Genomic DNA, 16,180 nt, shown 5'->3' on the forward strand with positions numbered 1-16,180 from the left:
AAAAAAAAGCCGGAATGTCACAGTGTGAATATTTACCAAAAGAGCAAACCTTAACCTTATCCAACGCTATAATATTATATGTCTAATTATAATCGTTCTAGAATTAATGTAACAGCTCAGAAATTATGTGAGCTTATTTATTGCTTAAATACACCGCACTGTGCTGCACTGCAGTGGTGATGATAATCTGGTCTGTGGCATGTTTAAAAAAAAAATTCAATCTTTCTTATGTTGAAATGACTTTGGATGATGTCTTAACAATTTCGTGGTGAGAGATGGATAAAATCGCATCGTGAAAACCATGGAAGAATACTGTACAATGAAACATATTGTTTTGTACCCTCAAGTGAATAACGTTCAGTGTTTATCCAGAGCCGAGCAACAATTATTGCATAGTGTTTGTTGATAGTAAAAACAACGGCTAATCGCTTCACACATTAATAATAATAATAACATGCAATAATTATCGTGTGATGTTTTTAATAAAAACAACTGTACAAGCACACCGTTCAGCTATTGATGATGACGTTGGGTACTTACAGAAAAAAATAAAAAAATAATTTACACACATTTGATTTCATGATACCGTTTTACGTTGCGACGATAATTATTACAAACGCAATGAGTAGTTATTTTTTTTAATCACACGACTAAAAATTATATTTAGCTTGCCAAGCTAAAGTCTGCGACCGAATATTGTGTAACGTTATGCTACTAAATAATACAACTAACCATTACATAACAAAAAAATAATAATAATAATCATATTAAAAATTATACAATAGCTCAGCGATTTGACAAACACCAGACATGTGCACTGAAATCCTGAAGTAATTAACAATTCAAATATTATACTTTTTCTCGTTATCGGTAAAACAAGTCAGAAAAGCCTAAATTAGAAATAGGCCATCTAAATATGGTTTAATATTTAATTCGGTTTGATTTGAATTTAATTTGATCTTTTTGTTGTTAAAGTGATATACTTTGTATATATTTATTTAACATTTCTAAATGTTTGACACATTTATTTAATCAACAAAAACATGTGTTTATGAGAACTGTTGTAGGCTATAACAACATTTTTAGAATTTGTTTAACATACTTATGTGTTCTAAATTTATTAATTTAATTTGACATTATAATACATAATTACACACATACATATATATAAATATATTTATTGAGTTAATATATTTTTAGATGTTGTCTACATATTTTGTGTTGTATGAGAATTTTAACGTTTTTATATTCCACTGAAATGTTCTAAATTGGTTAATACATTTTTATTTTTTAATCCCATTTGACATTATTGTGTTGTAATATTTGTTAATTTGTCTTTTATGACATTTTATTTTACAAAGCGTTATGTCAATTTATCTATTAGATTAAATTTGTATTAAAAACAGTTAAGGTATATTATTTTATAAAATGTTTTTGGTACTAAAATTGTAGTTATATATTGTACAGCTATAAAAAATATAAACTATATATTATGTTTTCATCTAGATAAATTTCTATAGTTATCTTTTCTCTAAACTGCATAATACTACGACTGATGCAATTGAGGTTTTTTCACTGCTAGTTTACTGGAAATTGCTAAATGTGATGTATTTTATTATTAGACCGTACGAGAGAAACAATTTTGTTAGTTGGGCAACGGTAATGTGTTGTTTAAGTTATTGGGTGTATTATTGTTATTCGAGTCTGTACCGCGGCTCGTTTGCTGCCAAAACCAACGGGTCTTAGCACAAACGACTGGCTAATTTTTTTTTAATCGACTTCGCAATTAACGATGATAGATTTTTGTTTTTTTCCACATGACATAAACATTGAACATTCGGCGGAGAAAAAAAAAATTGTAGTCGCCGGCTATAAAAAAATACGGCCAAACAACTGTGTTCCTCGTGTGTAACAACACCGTTACCATGGTTGCACGCTCATGGGTTCTTTTTGCCAATAAACAAACAAAGTATAATAACCCAAATGGTCCGTAGAAACCGTACACAGTGTTTAACGTCGAGTTCCACGTTAAGTATTACTTTTTTTTATTTCCTGTTTTCCAACTACTTCCTGTTTACCTACCATCGAAACGCGATCCTGTAACCCATACTGTCTCGACGGTATAGGAATTGCCACCTGCATCATCCTCTTACGGCGAAGCCCATTATGTTGTTTTAAATTAGACAAAATTTGACCAAAATTAGACAAAATTCAGAGTTCATTAAAAATAAATGCACTATGACCCAAGTTCTGAAATAACATACAATTAAATTATATTATATTTTTTAGGTAACGTGCAATTTTTATACAGTCAATTTTATTAATTAAATGCTTAAAACAAAACAAAAAACCTAATAAAAGCAAACATTTTTTTTTTATATATACTCTACCTGAATGTTTTAATTTTTATACCGGCTATTAAAATGTATCGATAATAGATATAAAAACATATTGTATTAATATTATAAATATTGCAGTGAAAAGCCGACGGCCTGAACATTAGTTTTTTTTACTTTTTAAAATATCGTGCACGAATTATTAAATATAATATTTTGTGCTGTAGATTTATCGTTATTGTTCGTTTCAGTGGTCATAACTCATTGATAACAAAACACCCCATTGAAACGTCATAGCTGATTCGTCATTATATTAATGAAAGGGTGAGAGGGTAAAGATGTTGAGTGACATTTTTTTGATAAGTGGTTTTCATTGTACGGATGGATGTTTATATATTATAATATCATATTGATTAAAATGTTGTCCTCGGAAAAGCTTTAAAAATGTCAGTTGGCATCTTTATCCAATAAATTAATCTCTTCAATTATATTTTACAATTCTAAAATCGATTGTGAGCAGTTTCCAAACATTGGTATGTTATTTTATGTTATCACTTTCACGTGATAAGAGATAAATGATAAGCGATAAGAGAGAAGTAATAAGAGATAACATATCCACGAAAATAACTATAGGCTCTATTTTATTTATATTCTTACTTTCCATAACTTTATAAACTACTCATATCCTAACCTAACCTAAACTAACCTAATCATGAGATTTCCAACGGTTCAGCCATCGATTGAGCTGTTTTATTCTGTTAGCTGTACTCAAAGCGCGACGCAGGTATTGTTCGTTTTATCAAGGTGTATTTATTATTAGCAGTTGTGTACACCAACAGAAATTAACCAAAAACCAAAATTACAAATAGATTTTGGATATAATATTTTCAAGAAAATATGTTTGGACGTGGCAAGTGTTGAAATGAGATTGAAAACCAGTAACGTGTGCTGTTGAGTATAAGCTGTACAAGTGAATGGGAGAATTGAATCAAAGAGATGTGGCGAGTAGGTTAAAAAAAGAGTGCTTGAATGATATGAAGAGCGGTATAACGGTCAACAACTTACTGTGGTCTTGTGTGAGAAAAAGGTTTTATTCAAAAGGAAAGTAAAATGGAAGTAGATGAAATCAGAAAGCTTAAGGGTGCGCCCTTCTGCCTTCAGGTTAAATTAGGTTAAGTTGTGTACAGTAACTGAAAACGTTACCGAGAAAAACTTTTCATTAAAACTATAATACATCTTGATTGAATAGATTGGTAGTCTGAAAGGTCAGCTGATTTTTATCTTGTAAAAAACAAAATCAATAACAGCTATTTTAAGGTGTATACCTTTTATGATCAGATTATCATAGATTATCATACTACCAATTATTTAAATCATTTGTCGTTGTTTAGTGGAATATATTAAGCTTAAATATTTGAAAATAATTATTAAATAATATTTATATTAATAATACTTGATTTCCTTTCAAAAACATGATGTAAAAAAATTGTGACCATAAATATAATGTTTCCATAAAATAATTTTGAAATATTTTTTAAAATATATTCTTGTTGTGTAGGTTGTAAAAATTGCCAATAGCAAGAAAAAATTAAGGTATTTATTATACTGAAATGGATTGTCGAAAGAAGGAAAAAAACAGTAATTCCATTAGGAGTACTTAGTGTAAGCGGACTGTACAAAGAAATGTTTCAAGATAGACGTTTGTGGTGAAAAAGAATATTCGAGTAGCCGATCTCGTTTGCACGGGTTAAAGTGGAAAAGAAGAAAAAGACATTTTAATATAACATTTTTTTTTTTTCAAAGTTGTTACCACCTCAGTTTCTTTGTAAAAGTGGAAAATATTTAAATTCCGGTTTTTTAATATCCGTCTGTGCTTTTATTTGGTGAAAAAAAATTAAACCACCCTCTTTGTAAGTTTCTTTCGTTACTTTCCTTCAGGCTGTCGTTTCCCTCGTCAGGGAAAAATTCATTAAACTGCAGTAAAAGGCAGACCGACAGTTTCCAAATGGCAAACCGAATGTATAAAAAAAAAAAAATATATTTATCTATAATATACCATTGTACGATGCGCATTATCGCGTGATGACGACGAACCAGCTCGGGTCGACGTTATTACAATATGGCGTGTCCCTACAAAGTCACAACCGCCATTATCGGCCTGGATCCTGGATCAGGGGACGCGGTAATTACCCGGGAGACAGAAAATATATATATATATTTTTTAAAATTATTTTCACTCCGACAGTTATTGCAATGTCATTGTCGTCGGGTAACGGCCATCAGAGTGATATACGATTAGTGCACCAACACACATCGCGTTGGTTTGTAGCATTAATTGTTTTTACCGGAAACCCAATCGTGCAAGTAAGTATGACATGTAAGTTCAAAATAGAGTGGTATAATTAATAATGAACACAAAAACATTCTCGTCGTTTTTTTAATGTTATCATTATTAAATTATTGAACTGCACCTCTAATCTAATGGAAAATATCTCTTATCACTTATCTCTGGTCTCTTATATCCACAGATATATATATATATAATAAACTAGGTTGCTAACTAGTGATAACAATGGAATAAGTCGACGCCCGCCATTTTTGTGGGATTTATGTGTGTAGAAAATAATATATATATATATATCTGTAATTCTGCCTTATATTTTCTTGTGATAAGGTTGTAATACCCACAAAGGTGGTGGAAAACGGTAGTTTCCGTTATCTCTATCGGCGTCGTGTACACTTGGCAATCTAGTTTATTGTATATATATTTATATATATATATATATATATACATATAAATATCTGTGCTTATATCTAATCCCATATCACTTATCTCTTGCCTCTTATACATACATTCTCTTACACATTAAATAGTGGATTATATGGATATGTTATCTCTTATCACTATCTCTGGTCTCTTATATATATACAATAAACTAGATTGCTAACTAGTGATAACAATGGAATAAGTCGACGTCCGCCATTTTTGTGGGATTTATGTGTGTAGAAAATAATATAATAAATTATATATATATCTGTAATTCTGCCTTATCAGCTATTAACTATTTACATATTTTCTTGTGATAAGGTTGTAATACCCACAAAGGTGGTGGAAAACGGTAGTTTCCGTTATCTCTATCGGCGTCGTGTACACTTGGCAATCTAGTTAATTGTATATATCTGTGCTTGTATCTAATCACTTCTCTTATCTCTAATTTAAAAGGAAAAGTGTAACGCGAAAATGGCATCAAGAAATTTCTTGTATCCAGCCCAATGACATAATATCATATAAAATTAATGATTACCATATTTCCACAATTGGAGTAAATTATAGTGTGACCCTCGATGAGCTGCCCGGCGTGTGCACTTCCCGAGCCCCGTTGGCAAAGTCTCGGTACCTACATAATAATAATAATAATAATAATATGTTCTTACCAAGTCTGTGGCTTAATGACGGCCATTGTGATCTCTGTGTAGGGTGACCCCTGGGACTGACAGCAGAAGGGTCCTCCTCTACTAATAGCTGTTCGTTCGACGATGAGTGCACGTCAACATCCATTTTCAAACAGCTTCATTAGGCCAGCTTACAACAACGGTCCAATCACACACACACAATAGACGGAGGCGACCACCAGGATTGTGGATCTTCCGGTCAGGGGTCTGGAGAGGCTTGATCAATCACTGCCGAGGGATTAAAAAATTCAGCGGAATCGCCCGAGATGTGTCAGAGTTGATCCCTAAGACGGTGTACTGATGAAAATCGACGTTTTGGCAAGACGTCACTCTATGTCCGAATGAATTGAGCACTTAAGTCGCTAAAAAAAAATATCGTACCCGATTGGATATTTTAAATCGACAAAACAATATGGTAGATTAATCATCGATCATTGTGTACAATGCAAGTGATCATTGTAAAATAATATGGTAATTGTTCACCACCTGTTGTTTGTAGCTGTGCGTTTCAATGACGGGTCTTCTGACAACGACAATAGGCGTTGACATTGTAAATGAAAAATAAACACAGCAATATTATTAATCGTTCGACATACTAGCTAAAGCGTCTATTGTTACACCTATCTGTTGGGCATACAACTGCAATAATATTAACAATTATAATGATACAAATATCATATTATCTTATCATTTCATAGCAATAATATTGTACCCCAGGGATTCCATCACTAATTTATTGAATACTAAATATTTAAGTACCTTCGGCTTTGAATGAATCGAATTTTTTTTCCATTAACAACTACTCAGAAATGTACAAGACTGCCAAAAGTGAATAAATATTAAAAAAACGCAATAAAGTTCATTTTTAAGATTGATTTTTATAGCTATTTAAAGACAAACAAAAATAAATAATGGCACGTGTTTGGTAGAACAGTAAACAGAGTTTCATTAACTTAAACTTTGTAAACTCAATTTAATTTTTGGACGATTTTTCATTATAAATTATCGTTTTATCATTTTTATCACAACATTTTTAAACGTTATTCCGCAACGATTGCCTACTTTTAACCGAGTTTTTTCCACCCTTCTGCTTAACAGTTTTTCATTACTTTTTTTTTTAAGTTTTTAATTGACATCTCGTAAATGTCCACGATCTGGTAGAAACTTTTGGTTTTTTATTTTTTTTTTAAATTAAAAAACAGTCTTTCCTCCGATTGTGCATTATTCAAACAATGTGCCGTCCGTCGATCGGTTTGCGAGTATTTTTAATTAAATAAAATCCACGATTAATATTAATTTTACCGCTTTGGCGTTTATTGGATTTGAATCGGGCAAACGGTACACAATAGCACAGCAGTTTGTTCAGCACCAAAAGAAAAACATATTTTACAGTGTACGACGGATTGAAGCAATGTAATTGCCTGAAAACGTAAGCAAACCAAAACTTGGAGTTCAACCACTGTCAGGAAGAAAATATGTTTATGGCTTATCCAAATAGAGATGACAATTCAGGCCTTTTTAAAGTTCTTCAACGAAGAATGCTGTTTGAAAAAGGAAATATAGTAAAAGAAAAAAATGGGTAAAGGACGTGTGCCACGTTCTATCGTCTTGTCGCGAATAAGACAGGAGTTCCCAACTGGGAAATTACAAGTTTCTTTCTTTCACTTATGTTCACTGTGCGAATTGGAAAACTGTCTAACCGAGAGTAGTTGAGCTAAAACGTATTCCGTGTCTGTCAGTTCCACACACACACACACACACACACATCTTGTGGGTAAATAAAGAGGGTTTCCTTTATCTTTTTAGATGGGTATTATCTAGAACACATCCACGGTTAAACCCGTTGCGGTCGGATTCAGCTGAGCTTGTCTAATGGCACGTCTCGTCAATAACGCACAGAAATCGTGACCGTGCAAGGTTGGCACCACTGTCTCGCGTCGTCCATTACAGTTTTGATAATATAACAAAATGGCCGATTTCTTCGCTCTTGATAATTGAAATGGTTGGTCAAAAAAGCCAAACAGGTTAAGACTGTTCGACCAAGTGCGACCTAATGTGTCAACGGTTTTGTTGACAAAGTACTTGTAAAATGAAAAGCTCGAGTACTCGAAAAAAAAAAAAAACGTGGCAACGACGAAGCCAAAGACTTCCAACCGCATTGTTACGTGAATTATAAAAATATGAGTCGTACCTAAATGATGTTGTGACAAAAGAAGCGCAGTTTTAGTTTGGGTTGTTTGTCTACATAATATTTATCATGAAAAAAAAAAACAGTCGTGTGCTTAATAAAGAGGGTCAAACCCAATGTACACACACACGGAAAATATCCCTCAAAAACAATATTGAGAAAATTAAAAATTCAACATAACGACTGTTTGCTCGATCGAACCCAAAGAATGGACACGTTGTGCACACACCGACTGGCACAACAGACAAACACTACTAAATGATAAGCAAACATTTATTACAAATATTTTGAACGGTTCAGTGGAACACACGGGTTTCCCCTATCGGAAAAACTCACCCCAAATCAAATTCAAAACAACAAAACGCCCAACTGCGCCTATCCCATAGTACTATGTTCCAGAAAAATTGCCCATTTTAAACGTTTCATTCCTTTTCAGCCAATTTGATGGTGTTAATTGTTTTTTTTTTTAATTTTTACAATGGAAACAAACAACTTTTCCCGAAATTGCCGAAATAAAGTATGTAATAATGTTATAATTTATATACCTGTTATAACTAAAGTACTGTTGAAAAACAAATGAGAAGCTTGATTTGTTTTATTAAGACAATTTTGGAAAAAAAAAATAGTCTAAAAAGTGTTTTGCGTGTTCAAAACGAAATTAATTAGAAAATGTTTTCTCCATATACCAGACCCAAGGTCTTAATTAGTGTTGGTCGATTAAAATATGTTCTTTCAGCTGTAGCGCTGTTAATTGGCATGGTGTAGTATATTTTGAATAGGTACTTTACAGTTTAAGAGGCCAACCAATTATAATTCATGAAATTAATTGTTAATAAAGTTTTCAATAAAAAATAAAAATTAGATTTAAAATTTGAATAACTCATAAGCAATGAAAATACAAATGTTAAGCCAATTGCTTGGTCGTTTCAAAAGTTTTAATTATTTTCAAAAAACAATTTTTGCTGTGTTTAGAGCCATGAAAAATTACACACAGTTGTGTTTTTGCAAAAAAAAAAAACAAAGGGCTAAATCATAATAACGAATATTATACTAGGTATTGTACAACTATTTCAATATTAAGTGTTTTTTTTTTCGATTTAGAATAGAAACTGAGAACGGCTGGACTTTTTCAACTTTTGGTGACCCAAATTAATTTTAGTTGTACATGTTATAGTACTATTCAATACACGTTCGAAAATAAATAAATCATTTTCATCCCTTCTGGGAAAGAGTTTGTGGTATATTTAAAAATAGAACAATAAAAACACAATATCATAGCATGAAAAATACATTCGAAACCAACACTTTTTTTTTAAAACTTATAACATAATTTTAATTTGTGTGGTGAGATTTGTTTTGTACTGAGTTAGGTACACTTTCCCCAATGTGTACAGAATATTTAATATGGCTGTACCATAAATGAACTATATTTTGGAATTTGAACTATTACAGTTAGGTTAGGTTCGGTTCGGTTGGGTTAGGTTAGGTTTGGTTTTTCGTTTAGGTTAAGTTCGGTTAGGTTTGGTCAGGTTGATAATAATCCGACGGCGGTGCGGCAAAATTCATAACGCCGCTCGCGCATCCGGCACGCAATAATTATGTATTATGGCACCGCGGCGCGCGTCCGTTGCGGCGGCCGAGGCGAATTTTCGGCCGGCCGTCCCGCGGCCATTCCGCCCGTACCGGCAGACGCGCGCGGACGACACTGCCACGCGTACACCGTAACAATATTTTAAAATAAATATTTCGTTCGCAACAATATTGTGTTGTCCGTTGTGGGGAAAAAAAAATATATAAATATTTCCCGCCGGCCGCCGTCGTCCGAGCCGCCGCCGCGGGCTTTTGTAACGCGCACGCCTTGACACTGCCGCCCCGGCGCTAAACGCGTGTTACGTTTTCGGATCGAAACGGGAGCGTCCCGTGACACGGCGACGTACCGTGTCGGCCAGTCGGGCCCGCGGTGGTGATCAGCTGCGGTGGTGCGTCCCATAACGTCCGCGCCGTCGTCCGTGTAATAATATTCCGTGCGTCGAAAATCGATCGCGGTCTGCCGCCGGTAAAATTTTTTTTAAAAAATTAAAAAAACACTCAAAACCGGACTGTTATAAAAAATTCAGCCATAGAAAAGTAATTAAAAAAAACAAAGCAACATCCAAAATTATTATTTCAATAGTCCACAACTGATCCAGACAGACCGACGTCTCAGGTAAAATTATAATTTAATTTTTTATTTGAAGTTTTTTAAAATATTCATAACAATATGCTTATGTGCTTATCACACACACACACACACACACACACAAATCCAGTAGGTTGAAGTCTTTGCAAGACCGGCTAGGTTAGGATAGGTTAGGTGTGATTTAGGGCCCTTTTCTTAGAATATTAGTTTTTTTTTTGTTTTAAATCATTAATCCAACTTGGGGACTATAAAAAGTTTGGAAATATTCTCCAGCTGAATATGGTCATTGTATAAATTAAAAACTTTAAAAAAAAAAACGTTTGCGTGACAAACGTTTAAAATGTTGAACACTTTGAAACAACGTGTTTCTTTGGTAAAAATGTAGGTAATTATTTAAATAAAAATAAAAAAATAGAAAATATTTGATTTTAATGCGTACCTAGGTGTGTTGTAATAATATATAAGTAAGCGATAAGCAATGCATACTTCTGTTGGAAATTAATACTCGAGATACATGTCAAATGGAACAAAAAAAAAATCAGCTACATTGTTATAACATAATCCGACATAAATAAGGTGTTGTCAGTTTCAATAAAATATTACAAACTAACAGTAGTGTCGATCATTCAGATCATTTTGTAGTTTTACTTTTTCGAGACGCTTTCTGTTATGTCTCAAAAAACATTAGACGATAATCAAATTTCGTTAAAGCCGCTTAAGTTTAAAAATAATATTATCCAAAACCGGGTATTGGCCGGTCGAAATGTTCTTCATTAAACAAATTAATTATATAATAATATATTCGTTTAAAAATATTTAAAAGGGTAAATGATTTTGTAATTTTATAGTATTTTTGAATTACATAAACGTAAAAACGTTTTCAGAAAGTAAATGTCAATAAATATGTTTAAATTCGATTGAAAACAATTTTTTTTTTTTTTTTAAACGAGGAACTTGTGGGATCAACGTGGAATGCTGGCGGTATAGGGTAAGACTCTGATAGCTCTACTGTGTTTTTAGTTGAAACGCGATAACGCTATCATGTTATCTTCCTGTCCAGGATGTGGCCGACAAGTCCAGAGTTATTATTATCTGCGTTCTGAGAGATTATAGTATTATTATTTTCATGGCTTTTTTTTATTGTTTTTGTCCGACCGTGGTTTAACTGGGATTATGCACATTCGGGTGGGCGCAAAATCCGGCAAACGACAAGGTTTGCCAAAATCAGAGCGCGATTTTCAATGGCAATAGGTGTGGAGAGAGTTATTAAAGAGGACCGCCGAATGTGGTTGCCAAATAAAATGCTGAAAATAAAGTTGTCAAAACGCGATGTGACCGTTAGGGAGAGGTTTTCGAACAACGACAGTGTTGACACTATGTTTTGTACAGTGTCGCCAACGTCATTGAAACGTTATTTTTGAAACGCATAAAATACATTTTTAAAAAAAGCGTAAACGCAAACACTACTATTACTATGACCACTATTACTAGCTACTATTACTCTATGACCAACCAAAACAATAATTGGTATTAACTACTTAAGATTGCTGTCATAAGATGGAGAATTATTATGCACCCCGTTTTACTGTGTTGGCAACACTGAAATATTCACTTGTTATCGTGTGCAATGTCAGAACGGACCACAGATATTATTAACTAGATTGTGATAACAACGGAAGTCGACGTCCGCCATTATTGTGGGATTTATTATGTGTGTATAACATAATAAATATTATACCTTTGATTCTGTGTTAAGTTTATCCTTAGTAGTTAACGTTAATTTTAAATAAACTCAATAAACTTTTAACAATTTAGTATAACAATATTTCACTCTTTACTCGACTCGTGTTATCTGTTATCAACCTGCTGTAATCATAAGCATTCGCTACTGTGAGGTTGATAACAGCTATCTATGATAACAAATAATACAAATGGTGATAAATATCTGTGATTCTGTGTTTTTACCTTGACTTAAAATTGTTATAAACATAATTTCACGTGATGATGTTCTAAATACGACAAATACGGGCGGAAAATGGTAACTTTAATTATCTCAAGTTAACAATATTATATTTTCAATTTGAACTTTGTCGAGTAAGAATTAAATTTTTTCGGTCACTACACGGTCGGTGTCTTCTAAAGGGACTGAGACGAATCCGACGATAAAAATAACCAGAGCTCAGGTGACGTAGGTAATTGTTCGGTGTAAAGTACAGTATAAGTGGAAAGAGACAAATCCGTTCTAGTCGACCGGTGGCGAGCGATTGGCAATAAAAAGATGTTGCCGGCAACAAGCCAGAGAATTTTACTTTCTTGATTTTTCAAAAAAAAAACACTTAACGGTAATTGAATGGATCTTTGGGATCGATGGACGGATTTTGTTGTTTAAAGGGTCCTATCAGAATCACACCTTGGCACCTTGTACAAGTGCAGCGAAAAGCGAAAACACATTTTCCCCATCTAAATGTTTCATACTTTTTGAATTCATCGCTTAACGATAAAATTATGTAATATTTTTAATTAATTCCACTGACGTTAAAAATCAAGAAAGACTACGTGCCGTCTCCGATTAAAAAAAAATGTCAATGTCTTGTTTACTAAGCAAATTTTTTCAGACGGCTTACTAGTATTAAAAAAAAAACCTAATTCATTCCAGTGACTTATGCAACGCCGGCAGGTGTGTATAATCGGGTCAAACGGTCGAATCCGTTTAAAACGAATTATTATCATTCTGTTGATATTATTTTACTATACATTAGAGGTATACTTCTTCAGGCAGCAAGTGTACTTATCTCGTGACCTACGGTTGTGCTTAACCTCAACACTTAGCTCGGTCATACTTGGCCGAGTATAGAACATGATTAAAAGCGGTATTTTTTTATCCTGACAGGAAAATCAACCGGTAAAAAAAAAACATACCCCGACGATAATATTGTTATTTTTTTCTGTTTGTTATCTCGGCATGTCGTAATCGTTTTACATGGTAATTTTTTTTTATTATAATGCGTTTAATAGGGTTTTGTATAGTGTGCAATTATTATAGCCATCCAGCTGGGTGTGTGTGTGTGTGTGCTAGGTATGACGTGTGTTAGTTTTCATATGGTCTATGGTATAACTCTGCAACAAGGTAGGATTTTTTTTTTTTTGATTTTTTAATGCACTTCCAAAAAATAATTTGAAATATTCAAACCGATTTGCCGGCCTGGACGACAAGCGATAACACAAAACCTTTGGCCGCTCGTCGTCCACCGCCGGTGATTGCCTTTTAGGCATTTAAAAAAATATACATTTTTTTGCTTTAAACCTCTGTTTAAATACTTAAAATTCGAATGAATAAATAAAAAAAAAATGCCGATGTACATCTCAAATAAGCCGATAAAACCCGTTTGATCGTTATTTTAATTTAAATGTTTTTTTTTTTTAACTTCCGAATACAACCCCGGAACTGTCTTTCCGGGGAATTCACCGGGCATCATCGACGTTTCTCCTCTCACAGAACGTTAAGCTCCTTTCGGACGAATGAGTATAAAAAAAAATGAAATACAAGTACAAATGCAAAAATATATATTTTCCCTGCGAAAAAATATTCGAAAACCGAGTCTGGTTTACTTTTGCCCGACTTAGTTTTGATAACGGTATAAATAGTAGTCGTTTTTGTGATGGACTATTTTTTTTTTGGATAGGTCGCTGTGAAATAAACGGTAATATTGTGTCAAACTAGGTCATCGCCCCAATGGCCAAAGGGATCGGGGTGTGGACAACAACCATGTAAAACCCAGAAATAACATTTCCCCGTGCGCTGTCACTCGATTTACCCTGGCACGAGCTGCTAATTAAACTCGGACGACCAAAGGGCAGTGGCTGCTCGTATATAATAATAATATTGTTGTTCCTTGCACAGAACGTTTACCGTTGGCTCGGCTCCCTTTTTTGCCCGGCCTTAGCAGCAGCAGCAGCAGTCATTAATCAGCAAACCGTGGATGATTCGGCCTGGCTGAGCGACAGACACATAGGCATAGACAAACAAATACACACGCGTGTGACTCATCGACCGACCGGTTACATCCGTCACACGACACGACGTTGGGAAAACGGAATTAAACGTGTTAATTAGCAAACGTTTAGCGAATACCGTCGTCAATCCGGTCTGATCGACTTTCTTTCAATATTCGGTTTCCTCGCCCCGACCATCATTAATCACGTCGGCCGCACAATAAAATAATTGCATTTACCTTTCTACGGTACACGGTATAGTGTACACCTATACACTACCGTACGTGCCGTTTTTCGAGTGCTTCGGTCTTGACGTCGGTTTAATTGAATCGTCTCCGACGGTTGCGAGCACAAACCAAAGCCTTTGCTGCCATCAGTTCCGTTCGGCAGAGCTTTAGCCGGAAATAGAGTAGTGACCGACCGGATCTGGACCGACGCGAACTAATGCAACCCTATTTCAACAGGACCACAAGATAGTTGTATTGTCCCACAAAAAGTGTAGCTATAGTACACATGGAATTGTGTCTTCCAAACTCACAACATAATGATTTTCAATGACAAGATGTGACGTTGAATTCGACGATTCAAAAATTTGATAGCCTCTGGCTGAGCATACATCTGAATAACGCCAACACATCTGATGAGTCTATTTTCAGGCGAAACGCTCTTTTTCCTAAAGAAAAAAAATGATTGAAAAATAACAATTAATTCAAAACGTCCTTTTTCCATTACATCGTTCACTGCGAAACGTTCCATTTCCATTTTACTTCAAAACGCTTTTTTTCCTATACAATAGTAATGGGTGATTGATGAATATTTTTTTCCAAAATGGACTTGTTTTTTTATTTGAACGATTTGTATTTTTTATTTAATCAATTGTTTAATAATATTTAATTTATGAATATCTTATGACACGCGTTCTATTAAAATTATACATAATTTAAATTTTAGTAAAATGTATTCATTCTTTCCCGTCTTCATTACAATGTGACTTTGTGATACGATTTCCCTCCAAAATCTTATCAAACTGCAGTTATGATATCCAGTCATCATAACATTTTATGTTCTTTAGGTATTTAGGTACTGTTAGGTTTTTAATATTTTTGAATATCTAGTGTAGTTGATTTTTATCTTTGCAATTATAATATATGTTTGATAATTATTATGAAAAGAACTAGAACTAACCAAATGTTTGTCAACAATACGATGAAGACGTATAGCGTATTTATGTACAAAAATTAAACAAAACAAGTATTACAAGTTAACAAATTTTGTGATATTTCCACAGAGTTAATTAAAGACAAAAAAAGAAAAAAATATATTTTAATTTATTTTTCTTTTAATTAATATATTTTTCAAAATAATTGTCTATTTCCGGAAAAAGCACGTTTTGTTTAAAATTGCCAACGAATTTTTTCCAATACATAATTTTTCCAAATTTAATGCAAAACGTACTGTTTTCGGAAAAGGGCCGTTTTTTTTGTCTTATCTCCTAAAAAATAATAATAAGGAAACAAAAGAGTTTATGAATCAATTAAAAATATTTTTTAGTTTTTTTTTTTTGTAAATCTTGAGTTATGATCTTGACCATTTAAAATGTTCCTAAACATTAAACTTGCTCTACTGCTGAAAACGTAGAAAAATGGAAAAGGTACGTTTTGAATTGTAGCACCTCGATTATTTGTGATTTTAAATGATTACAGGAAATTTGGCAAATCTCAATTTATTAAACCTTCTTTTTTTTGGGGGATTTTCACACGTTGCGAATATTTTTCCGCCTTACGAAAAATGTATTTTCACATATTATTTCGCGGTACAAACATTGTTGTTCGCTGCCAATCGCAGATGTTTTTTTTATTTATCTATTGTGTGCGCAGTGCAATCATCGTTGCCGGCGATGCTTTGTGAATTCCAAACAAATCAGATGAACCGTTTGCCGGAAAATTAACATCTTGCGAAGGCGTTGGAAATGTTATTAAAAAATCCGGACGGCGATTCAACGTTATTGTTGCCGTCCAGAAGATTTTGTGC

General features: G+C 33.5%; 1 protein-coding gene across 2 annotated transcripts in view; it reads left to right on the forward strand.

The window, feature by feature from the left end:
• The first annotated feature begins 9,734 nt into the window (after positions 1 to 9,734).
• Positions 9,735 to 16,180, forward strand: part of LOC126836365 (galactosylgalactosylxylosylprotein 3-beta-glucuronosyltransferase P-like) — a 48,524-nt gene continuing 42,078 nt past the window's right edge. Inside the window, exon 1 of one of the 2 annotated variants that reach the window (XM_050569645.1) lies at positions 9,735 to 10,183. The gene's annotated coding sequence lies outside the window, so the exon portion shown is untranslated. The remainder of the gene's footprint in view (positions 10,184 to 16,180) is intronic. The other variant, XM_050569644.1, reaches the window with a different exon arrangement.

The sequence above is a fragment of the Adelges cooleyi genome, unplaced genomic scaffold, assembly GCF_023614345.1.
Source record: "Adelges cooleyi isolate 19-005CV unplaced genomic scaffold, UGA_ACOO_1.1 ACOO_flye_CR_arks_rails_tigmint_CR_PRNA_247, whole genome shotgun sequence".
NCBI lineage: Eukaryota > Metazoa > Arthropoda > Insecta > Hemiptera > Adelgidae > Adelges > Adelges cooleyi.